Genomic DNA, 10,963 nt, shown 5'->3' on the forward strand with positions numbered 1-10,963 from the left:
AACCATTTACCAACCAAAGGTATTGCTTAAACCAGCAGGAAAAAGCTATGTTACCTCGGAACACTTGAAACTTTTTGAAAAGATAATTAACAAGAAAAACACCAGGGAAACCGATGAAATATGTTGTTTACACCACTGACATTATTACATTTCCTGAGAACAGCTGTACAATAGTTGTGCCAAAATTATAATTCATCACATCAAAATTGACCTTTCCAAATATTTCAGACTGAAATTTTAGCTAAATATAGTTTAAGGAGCTCATTAGATTTTTAAGAGTGTGTCTAAGGAAGGCATGGTTGCCTTTCAACTGTGGCATTTGAAAATATGTATCTCTAAATATTGTGATGGGGCGTGTGTTTTTTTCCTGTCCCAAATCAATTAGTTTTTGTTGTGCAACACACCATGCAGTATTCCCTGTTCCGAAAGGTAAATTTCTTTTTAATGATGTTATAGTCTGTGAATTTGGGAGAAATACTTATCCAGACTCAAGAGCAAATTCATTTTCAAGCTAGGCTCGATTCTGAAGAGTAGCTGTCTTTTTGGTGCTGAAGTAGGAAGAAACCTGCGTTGTTGGTGCAATGCAGCGTTGACCTGGGTCCCATCGGAAAACCACACCTGGCCAAATGACCAGAAAATCAGGAATCAGAATGTGTCTTCTGCCTTCAGGAAATTCGCAATGCCCATCTTAGGTTTCATTTCTGAGTCATCCTGTTGTAGCAATAATGGTGACATACCATTTAACACAGTACTTTTCACATTTATTTGAGCACCCAGTCTCTTTTTTGAGTGTTGTGGAGCTCCTGAGATGTCGGGCGCAGTCTAGAAAATGTAAACACCTATGGAGAGTCTTCTGATCGCTTGATTTTGCCTGTTGTAACTATATCATTCTGCTAAGTAACTAGAATCCAGACAGTGGCTTTCCACAGCAATGCCAGCAACAGTTAATTTTTGTAAAAATGATGAAGTGTTGTGACAAAAATTTTGGATCTATCATGTGACATTCAAATACCTATATTCTATAAGCATAATTATATGCAACACGCCGGGAATGTGGAAAGTTCTAATATTAATTTCCATTGCTGTACACACACACACACACACACACACACACACACACACACACACACACAGTGGATGTCAGTCTGTAGATGAGATGGCTGCCGTAATGGTCCACTGGACATTCCTTTTGTGTCTGAATTGAAGTACGGTGACTTTTTATGTCCCCATACTATTACTGCTCCATGATATTGTCCCTAGGTATCCTGCTTACCTTGTGTCTTATAAGGAGCATTTATAAATCTTCCTAGTCTGCCTGCAGTTAAGTGTCTTTGTTGGTTGTTTGTTTGCTTGTTTTGTCAACTGTATGTCTAAGGATTCTGGTTTGGCTGCAGTACACACTGAGAAGTGCCTGCCAGTTCAGGATTTTCCAGGCATGATTTCATTTGCTCTGGTCGGAGCTATCTGTGTACCTGGGCAGCCAATTTGGACTCAGGACTCACCTGGGATGCACAGTACTTACCTACAATCCTGTGAAAGAGGTGGATACCTGCATAGATAAGTAGAGATAACTTTTAATTACAGGGAGTATGGTAGCCCCAGAAGCTAGCAGTCCAGAGGGTATGTGTGGGGTCAGAAGCTTAGAGAGGCCAACAGGGCTTCAGACGTGGAGGACCCACCTGACTTGGAGAGGAGCTCGGGCTTCATATTGTAGGGAATGTGTTTTCAAGTTATTCATCAAAATGTAATACATGCCCATTAAAAAACAACAACAACAGGGCCGGCCGAGTGGCTCAGTTGGTTAAAAGCTCGCTCAAGAGTTTGAGCTCTGAGCAACAGCGGTTCGAGTCCAGCCCGAGCTGAGCAGCCGCTGAGCTGCCAACAGGTGGCAGGATGGCTCAGCTAAAAAAAAAAACAAAAAAAAAACCCCCAAAAAAACAACAACAACAAAAAACAGAAAACTTGGAAAACAGGAGTATTAGAAAAAAAAAATCACACACATTCCCATCATTCAAAAGAAAGCCACATTGTCATTTAGATGTAGTATTTCATTTCTCTTTTCTACACGGTGTAGTTATTTTATATTCCTTTAAGGAAAGTTCATGATTTAAACTTCAAGCTGTGGATGAGAAAACCAAGGCACCGAAGCAAGTGACTGCTGAAGAAACAACCTGGACATTTCTTATGAATATTGAAATGAACCATAAAAAAGTGGGGGACAAAAAGAAAGAAAAACATTACTCTCCATCAAGTAAATCCTAGGTAGGGCAAAATCTCCCTTCATTATTATAATTATCTTAAGAACGTATCTGCCTAAGGTATTTTAAACTAAGCCGCTATCATTATTGATTCTTCTTCATTGAATCAATTTCAAAGTGAAGTTGATGAGTCGGACTGTCCCACTACAGGGAGAGACCTTAGGCTGCAAATCACTAGGGGTCCTTTAAGATGTGTCGCTAATTCCTGACGGAGCCACCCCAAATAATACCCCTTATAGGAATCGAAACCTCGGGTACCTTTCTTCCCTTTAAAATTAGATCCTTGAGCCCCTTAAACACTGTTATTAAATCAGTCTCTGTGACATGGATTTGACCAAAATTAAGAAATACTCCTTCCTGGCTTTCACATTCGTATTGTGACTTAACTTCAGAGAGAGGGAGAGAAACTGAGATTTAAGGACTATAATTATGAGCCACCTGAGTGGGAACTGTGGAAAGGTTACCTGAAGAAAAGGGGATTAACATTTCCAAGCATCTGAACCAAGCCATCTCTGGCTGAAGAACAGTGTTTTAAAAATATAATGTTGTTTATAAAATTAAGGAGCTAGAGACTGGACCTTTTCCTTTATTATAGATTTTTTTGAACTTTTAAAGAACACAGGAAACCATTGGGTGAGTTAGACAGTTTTTAAATTATGGTGTTATGGGGGAAATAATAGCAGTGACTTTTAAATCAGAATGTTTTTCCATGTATAGAAAACTTACTGAATGGAACAGTTACTCATTTTTAGTCAGTACAACACAAACCTTTAAACACCCTTCCTCTGAAGAGTAGTTACTATTGTTGTTCCTAAAATATGTTATTCCAAGTATTATCTGCCTCTTATGCCACAACATTGGAATAGCGGCCAAAGGTTGTTCCAGCCTGACTGGGTACAAGACCATCTCTGAGGCCCAACAAAGAGTAAAGAGATGCCACTGAGAACACTGTTTTTCTTGCCAACAGTCATATAAATTTATAACCAAGCAATAGGTAGACAGACAGAGGTGATATCCAATTATGATGAGGCAACTGGGAAGCATAACCTTTATGACAAGTAACCGGTGTTATCTACTAAAGTATAAAATGGAAAGACCCAATGACTCATAAATTAGAGCTTTAGGAATATATGACTACAAAAATGAACATACCTATACACATATGCAGTGATGATTATTGTTAAATTGTTTATAATAGAGACAAGCAAACACTCCTAATTCCATACACAACAGAAGGATTGCACAACTCATGGCAGGTGCATACTGGGGTGGGTCTACCAGCTCTTCCAGAGCATGAGTTAGGCCCACAGGGGTTGATGAAAAATGTGTGCTGTATTATTTAGTGAGGGGAGCCTAAGCATTGTAATATGAATGGTAGGACGATAGTAAAGGAAATGGGTATATGTGCATGATAAAACAAGTCACATGGATCAGAAAACATCAAACTGTTAATTTAACATTCAAGGGGATTGAATTTGGGAGTGAGAGTGAGGAAGACAAAAATCATTCATTTTTTTTTCCCCTTTAAGTAACTAAGTATCATTTGATTTAGTAAATGAGCTTCATGACTTTGTAACTAAAAACATAAAAACATTTTATTATCTGTAAAACGTGAAGCATCATTTTTCAAATCCTCCTCAATTGTTAGCTTCTTAGAATTTGAGCTGACAGAGATGAAGGCCCAAGAACAAAAAGTTAGCAGAAGAACCAGGATGAACAAAAAACACCCTGCCCGCCTTCTACCTTCCCACGGTTTCCATAGATTCCTTGGAATTACAAATTAGTTAGTCTCCTAGGCCTACCCACAAATGCATAGATCAGCTCATAACCAGCTCTGAGTCCAAGGTGGATCAACAGGTAGAACATGATAATTTTCTGTATAAAAGGAAAAATGAACCTGTGTAAACCCATGGTTCTTATTTCTTCCCACCTCATTTCTGCCAGTAACACAGACTAACTCCTTTTGACCACTCTAGCTCACGAGTTTTAAAAATATGATGAATCACATGCAATACATTACCCTTTCACTCTTTAACTTAGATATAGGCCGCCATCATGCCCATTACTTTGCATTGCCTTCAAGTTAACTATACTATGAACGTAAGTGAGGTTTCAAGATTTGCCTCTTTGTTTTTATCCTTATACTGAAAGTTGTTGGCACACTGGGGGATATATTATTCTCATACATATTCTACTTAAAGTTCATGTTTTATTTTCAATTCACCACTTATAACCAAAGAACAAAATTCCAAAATGGTAGGACTTGGGCTAAGTGATGCTTTAATTCTTTTCAGCTTCAACGTTCTATGATTTTAAAGGGGGGAAAAAAAAAGCCAAAACTAGAGGTTAAGCTAGAGATCACCTGCAGTAGGTTTTTGTTCACTGTAGAACTGAATATCAAATTAGGAGTGTATTCATCTGCTCAGGCGGCCATAACAAAACACCAAAGACTGAGCAGCTTAAACAACAAGAATTTCTTCTCTCACAGTTCTGAAGGCTGGTTGTCCAAGATCAAGGTGCCAGCAGTGTTGGTTTTGGGGGAGGTGTCTCTCCTAGGTTTGCAGACAGTGTATTCTCATTGTATCATCATCATATGACCTTTTCTCTGTGCACAAGGGGGGAGAGAGAGAGAGAGAGAGAGAGAGAGAGAGAGAGGGAGGGAGAGAGGGAGAGAGAGAGAATTAGTTCAGGAGGGAGAGGAAGTGAGCGAGAGCTCTGGGTTGTCTTTTCATCTCCTAAGGACACCAATCCTATTGGATTAGAGCCTTACACCCCTATGACCTTATTTAACCTTAATTACTCCCTTAAAGAGCCCATTTATAAATACAGCCACATGGGGGGCATCGGGCTTCAACATATGAATTTGAGGGGGATGCAGTTTAGTCTGTAACAGGAAGAAAAATAAATGTAGAATACTATAGCATACTAAAATCGTGTATATTTTATTTTATGCTAAGTTTCTTCTTTCTAAGTTTTCTTTGCATCTTTTAGTCAAAGCAATATATCGAAGTGACATTTAACTGCCTACTGCAGCCAGCAGGCGTAATTTTATAAGGTCATGAATTATTCTATGAAATTGTTAAAATGACTTTATATTTAATATATTATATAAAATATATACATATATCTCTTTAAAAAGTGATACTTAATACTGCTTTAAATTTTTTTCATTTTGCTGTAAAATAGCTTAATACTGAAGAATTGATTAAACCCCAGTTAGATGCAAGAAATTGTCAGTTTTTGTTATTTAACTGGTACTAGAAATACTAGTTAGTTGTTAAATACTTCTTTTCTGATTTATAATAAAATAAAATACAATATAAGGGAACACTAAAATCACATCTAATTACACAAAGAGCTAACCAACAAGCATTACTATATTGGTGAAATTTCTTTTTGTCACATTTCTGTGTACATGGAGGGAAATGTGAAATTACAAAGTTCAGATAAAACTTTTTACTGTGTTTTGTATACCCAGTTGAATTTGGCCTCCACCTTTTATCTCAACAGTATGAGATTCGTTCTGCTAAAACTGGATTGATGGGTGGTCTTTTTCCATGGACAGGAGCAAACTTTTCTTCTCCCATACTGCTCTCTGCCAAAATTGAAATGAGAGCAGTACTTTTCACTTGATTGTCTGTTGATACTGCCCCAAATTTCTTGTACTCTTGGTGTAGTGAGACTTTCTAAGCCTCTCAGTACCCACTTTCAGAGGCCTCAGGCTCAGGGATCTGCAAGAATTGAAAACTACCACCTTGCAAAGCTCAACCCTGCTGTCAGTAAAGAAGTGTCCCCTCCAATTGGTGCCTTCTGGGATTGTGTAGCCTTCAAAGTTCTGGCGGGGCGTTGGGATGCGAGTGTTTGTAGTTCATGTTCCTGAATCCTGGTTTGCTCTCCTCATTCTTATTTGAAGTGGGCGCCCCCCACCTCCGCCCAGCACACCTGCCCTGAAGGCCCTGCTTCACTGTCACCAGTCCACTCACTGGAACACTAAATCTTGCTGTGTTCCCTGCCACTGGCTGCGGTCTTGTCTGCTTCTGTGAAGCACTAGACCTGCTACCATCCTGATGACAAGTAGGGAGATGCCTTGAAGACTTCCTCATTAACCAGCCTGGCTGTGGGACAGCTCCTCAGACCCTGCAATCAGGGGTGGTGGTGACACTCTTTCATCACAAGCCCCACAAGGGATTATTTTCTTCAGCTGCAGACTGCCATTCCCATGACTGCCTCCTTGCTCCCACAGCGCTGTGTTCTCAGGAAGATCCAGGTACGCCTGTCCATCTCAGAGCACTCAGCAGCCACGAACAACTCCGGTGCCACCCTGACCAAGGCCCCTCGAATACCCAGATAGCTCATACAACTTCTCAAAGATGCCATAGAGATTGCTGGACCAACTGAACCTTTGTGTATTCAAACCAGAAGCTGTGTTAATTTTGTAACTTGGATGACTGAAATGGACAGAGGACAATGGGACATGGGAAAAGATGAAACAGCACCAAGCTTGCCTCAGTAATGCCTGCAGAGCAGGTGTCTGTTTCTTCACACGTAAAATGCAGATAACAATGGGCAGGGCTGTGATGAGTAAATGATTGGGTGTATTTAAAGGGCTTGGAATAGCGTCTGGAATATGGTGAGGCTGCAATAAATTTTGCTGTTGCTGTTGTTGTGACTGGTACGTGGGATTTGAAATTAAAAGGGTCCAAGCTTACATATCAACTTTAGTGATTACTTATGGGCAACTTTGCGACAGTGACTAGATCTCTGAGCCTCATCTGCAAATTGGGAGTAATACCGAAGGAATGAATGAGTGATTTCATTAGTTCTGTGTGCCCCTTTTAGATGGGATGGCTAAAAATTAGAATATGGGCTGTGATGGAAGTCAAGTACAACAGGACATCTGAATGAGCACAGAACTTAGTGCTGTTTTTGAATAAGAACTTAATGCAAACCAGACTTAGCATAATATATACACTTGGAACTATGTTTCCTATTTATATCCTAGTCCCATAAAACAGGCTGTCAGGCTCGACTTCGTCAAAGCACTTGTTATTGAGATCTTTTGATAAGGCAGGTTAAAAACACTAAAGCTATACTGCGAAGTGAAAAAGGGGACTGTTCTAGGTCCTCCCTGAGAGGCTAAGATCTAATTTCAGCTGAACACAAGAAGTTAAATTAGTTAATGGAGCTTATTTATTTCAAGACCGTGAGCAGGCATAATGCTGTCCAAGTCAGATGGCTCCAAATTCATTTGTCTTCCGCTTAGATTGGAAAACATCCGCTCAAATGTTCTGCTTTTTCCTAGCGATAAGAGCAATATGCACGCTCAAAGGAATTAGAAAGTAGGCAAATACGATTTTTAGGAAGAGCTTTAAGGAAATGGGACAGTTCAGGTTATCACACTAAAAGCCCCCAATGGCTCCCTCATTGATGCTCTTGCCAGTCACCTCCATAAACGCCGATGGTCTGGCAGAAGCAGCTACTACTTTGAAGACATAAACAAAAGAGCCTGCGTTGCTCAGTATAGGTTCTAAATCAAAGTCATGTTTTGTGGGCCTGTTGGAAGAAGCCTCTCCTCTGGCCTTTCCTGATGATGTTCTGTCTCTGGCTTTGTTTTCCTATTTGTTAGGCTAAGTGCATACTGATGACAACAATCTCTGGACTCGCCGATCATATTTTGATTATGTAACCTTTCCAGCCATGTTCATGGGGCTTTGCAGGAACCCGTCATCTACACTCAGAGATTTGAAGCCAGCCCCCGAATGAATGCCATGTGCAATTAATTTGCAATAGACAGAATTTGAGACTAGGATGAAAGCCAGTCCCCTTGCTGGTTTTCAAAATGAATGCTTTCCTGAGTTGAACTCCAGAGAAGCATGGTCAGAAACACTTCAGGGGGTTCCATCTCAGTTATTGTCCTATAGTTCATTTAGTAAACACAGTGTTTTTATTAGCAGACACTTTAATGACTAAATAGTGTTTATTTCTCTGTGATCATTAATGACACAACTTATTTTTTTATTATCGAAGAGATCTGCATTTACTTATTTAAACTGTTGTGAATCTCAGTACGTTGTCATGTTGGGACCCCCTAATTATAAACCTGGCAAATACATTCTGGATAATTGTTAATTTTTATTATAAACACCACATAACAAATATGTATTCAGCAACTATTATGTGCAAGACACTTAGTAGGTTACTATGAGAGGACTGACACATGCCTCTGTGGAATTCACTGCATACTTGCCCTGTGGCTCATTAGATCGTATAAGGAATCTAGAGTGAAAGATGAATTCTAGGCTCACTGCTTGCCCTGTATGGCAGAAAATGTCTGTTTGTTAGATAGAGATGAGGACACAAATGACTCTGCCCTGCCCCGTAAGTGTTGTTTGATGACTGAGCCATCAGTGCCTCTAGTAGGAATGGTAGTGTTAACACGGTTGAGTTTTCTCTAGAAGCTCCAGCTGTACCCACCGTACTTCTGAGGTGATGCCGATATCTTAAAGAGGAAGGCAATTAGTGGGAGGAGTCACACTGCCCGGATCCAGGTGACAGTGACTCACTTACATGCTCAGCCTCAGTTTCCCCCTGCATAAACCGAGTGGATCTTTTGACATAACCAACTTCAGCCATTTCCTTCCTTAGGACACACCTCTCAGACTGGGGCTCCCAGGAGAGGAACCGGCTGACAGCGCTCCCTTGGGCCAGGTGTCCCCCTTTTGCTGAGAGAGGGTCCCTTGATTGACAGTTTCACACCGTGAGCAGTAGCAGTGTGTCCGTAGGGAAAGGAGAAAGAGGTACTGAGGCGGCAAAGTGCTCAATGTTCTCTAAGGTAGTGCTTCTCAAACTGATGGGAGAATGAATGACTTTCTGCCTTTTTGCCCAATCCTCTGCAGATGGGTACTTTATAAACAAGACAATGCAGAATACAAATCTATTTTTTAATTCTTAATTAAACATCTCTCTTTATCCCTGCACTGAGCATGTCCCAGGACAATACTCTCCGAGGCTACACTAAGCTCCCATCATCCTTGCTGAGGGGGTCCCTCTACAGGCACCTTGGAACCCCGCTACTTGCTACCTCGCAGCCTCTTGTCCTCTTGTCATCTGACTTCACCTTCACCATTGTGTGGAAACTGCAAGGTCCTCTTTTTAAACATTCAATAATATCAGGTTTCATCCTCAAGTTCTCTAGTTTCACTTCCTCTTCCTCCATGACCCTCTGTCCCCAAGGATGTCCTTCACCAGAACACACGTCCCTCGTTGTCCTCTCATGGAACTCAGACCTCTTTTTCTTTCTCTAAGTCAGCCTTCTGAAAGACATGCTTTCCCGGCCTAAATCCCAACTCCTGACAATTTTAAAATGTGAACGTCAGTGTCCAACATGGAGTGAGGGGATTTTCTTTAAGATTTGATTCGATCCCTGTGTGAGAATTGGACTATTCATTAGGTAACTGTGTGTATATATTTCCAATAGTGTCTGGGAGAAGATAGCCAACTGGAACTCCTAAGGTATTATTCCATGACTTTTCTTTTAAAGTAGACAGCGCTAACCCATCCGTTATACATGGAAGCACCATCTCTAACATGTAAATTTAAGGGATGCACAACTTCTTCTGTTTTCTCTTCTTCTCACTTGATGTCCCTCTGTTGTGACCGGAGCTTTGGCAGGTATGAGAACAGGAACTATAGGAAGAGCCATTTGCAGGAAGTCAATAGATGCATTTTTTTTAAAAAAATCAATGACAGATACCTCACCTCTCTGACCACCTGTGCCCTCAGTGGTCACATGAGGTGGTTAGGTACCATGACCTAGGAGATCACCTTCAACAGAAAATGCTGTATTTTTCCTATATTTCCTCAAATCTTATGTGATCATTGACTTTCCCTTTTCCAGGGTCCTAACTATATGTTAACCCCATTTTCTTTTTCTCTTCTAGCACCTGGGTTCTGGTTACAAGCCAAATAAATGACATCCAGAACTTCCGCTGAGGTACTATAAGGTAAGATATTTTATTTTATTATTCTTTTAATTGAGTTCTTTGCTTTAAAAAGGGAGTTTGTGGCTTGATCTGAGAGAACAGATTAATGAAGAATAGGAATTTCAAAGTTGATGTTTTTCAATACAATTTGTAACTGATACTGTGTGCGTCTTAATATAAATATACAGTCATGCTCAACTTTTTGTGTCAGTGAAGATACTTTTTTGCTTATTTGATCATAGATGCAAAGTTACAAAGAAGCTATGTTTGTTGAAATATGAAGAAGGTTGAATTTATTACAAATGCTCATTTGTATCTTAACCGTAGCAATATGGAGTTTTTTGAAATATAATCACTCGCCACTTCTAACATCTCAGTTAACAACAGACCACTTATACGACAATGGTCCCATAAGATTATCATGGAGCTGAATGTCTTGTAAGACATGGAAGGATTTGTGGTTCTCGGGGAATTTTGTTTGTCTCTGACGGGAGCAGTATCTGTGCGCCTTGGCAATAGATGTCCCATCACTCACAGCATCTCCATTTTGAGTCCACAGATTACATCCCAGTCAGTCAGCCCCGACCTGTCTCTGCACAGAGGAGCCTGTGTCCCCAGCATTACACATTCAGGGGGCACTGCAGCCCCCCCAGAGCCAGCTTGTTGGTCTTCAGAGGACACGGCTGCAATTCTTTGTTGAGAACCTAAGATCCTGTACTGGAC

General features: G+C 40.4%; 1 protein-coding gene across 1 annotated transcript in view; it reads left to right on the top strand.

The window, feature by feature from the left end:
- Positions 1 to 10,198: 10,198 nt before the first annotated feature.
- Positions 10,199 to 10,963, top strand: part of CHRM3 (cholinergic receptor muscarinic 3) — a 307,699-nt gene continuing 306,934 nt past the window's right edge. The window contains exon 1 of the mRNA XM_019647550.1: positions 10,199 to 10,261. The gene's annotated coding sequence lies outside the window, so the exon portion shown is untranslated. The remainder of the gene's footprint in view (positions 10,262 to 10,963) is intronic.

The sequence above is a fragment of the Hipposideros armiger genome, unplaced genomic scaffold, assembly GCF_001890085.2.
Source record: "Hipposideros armiger isolate ML-2016 unplaced genomic scaffold, ASM189008v1 scaffold_113, whole genome shotgun sequence".
Taxonomy (NCBI): Eukaryota; Metazoa; Chordata; class Mammalia; order Chiroptera; family Hipposideridae; genus Hipposideros; species Hipposideros armiger.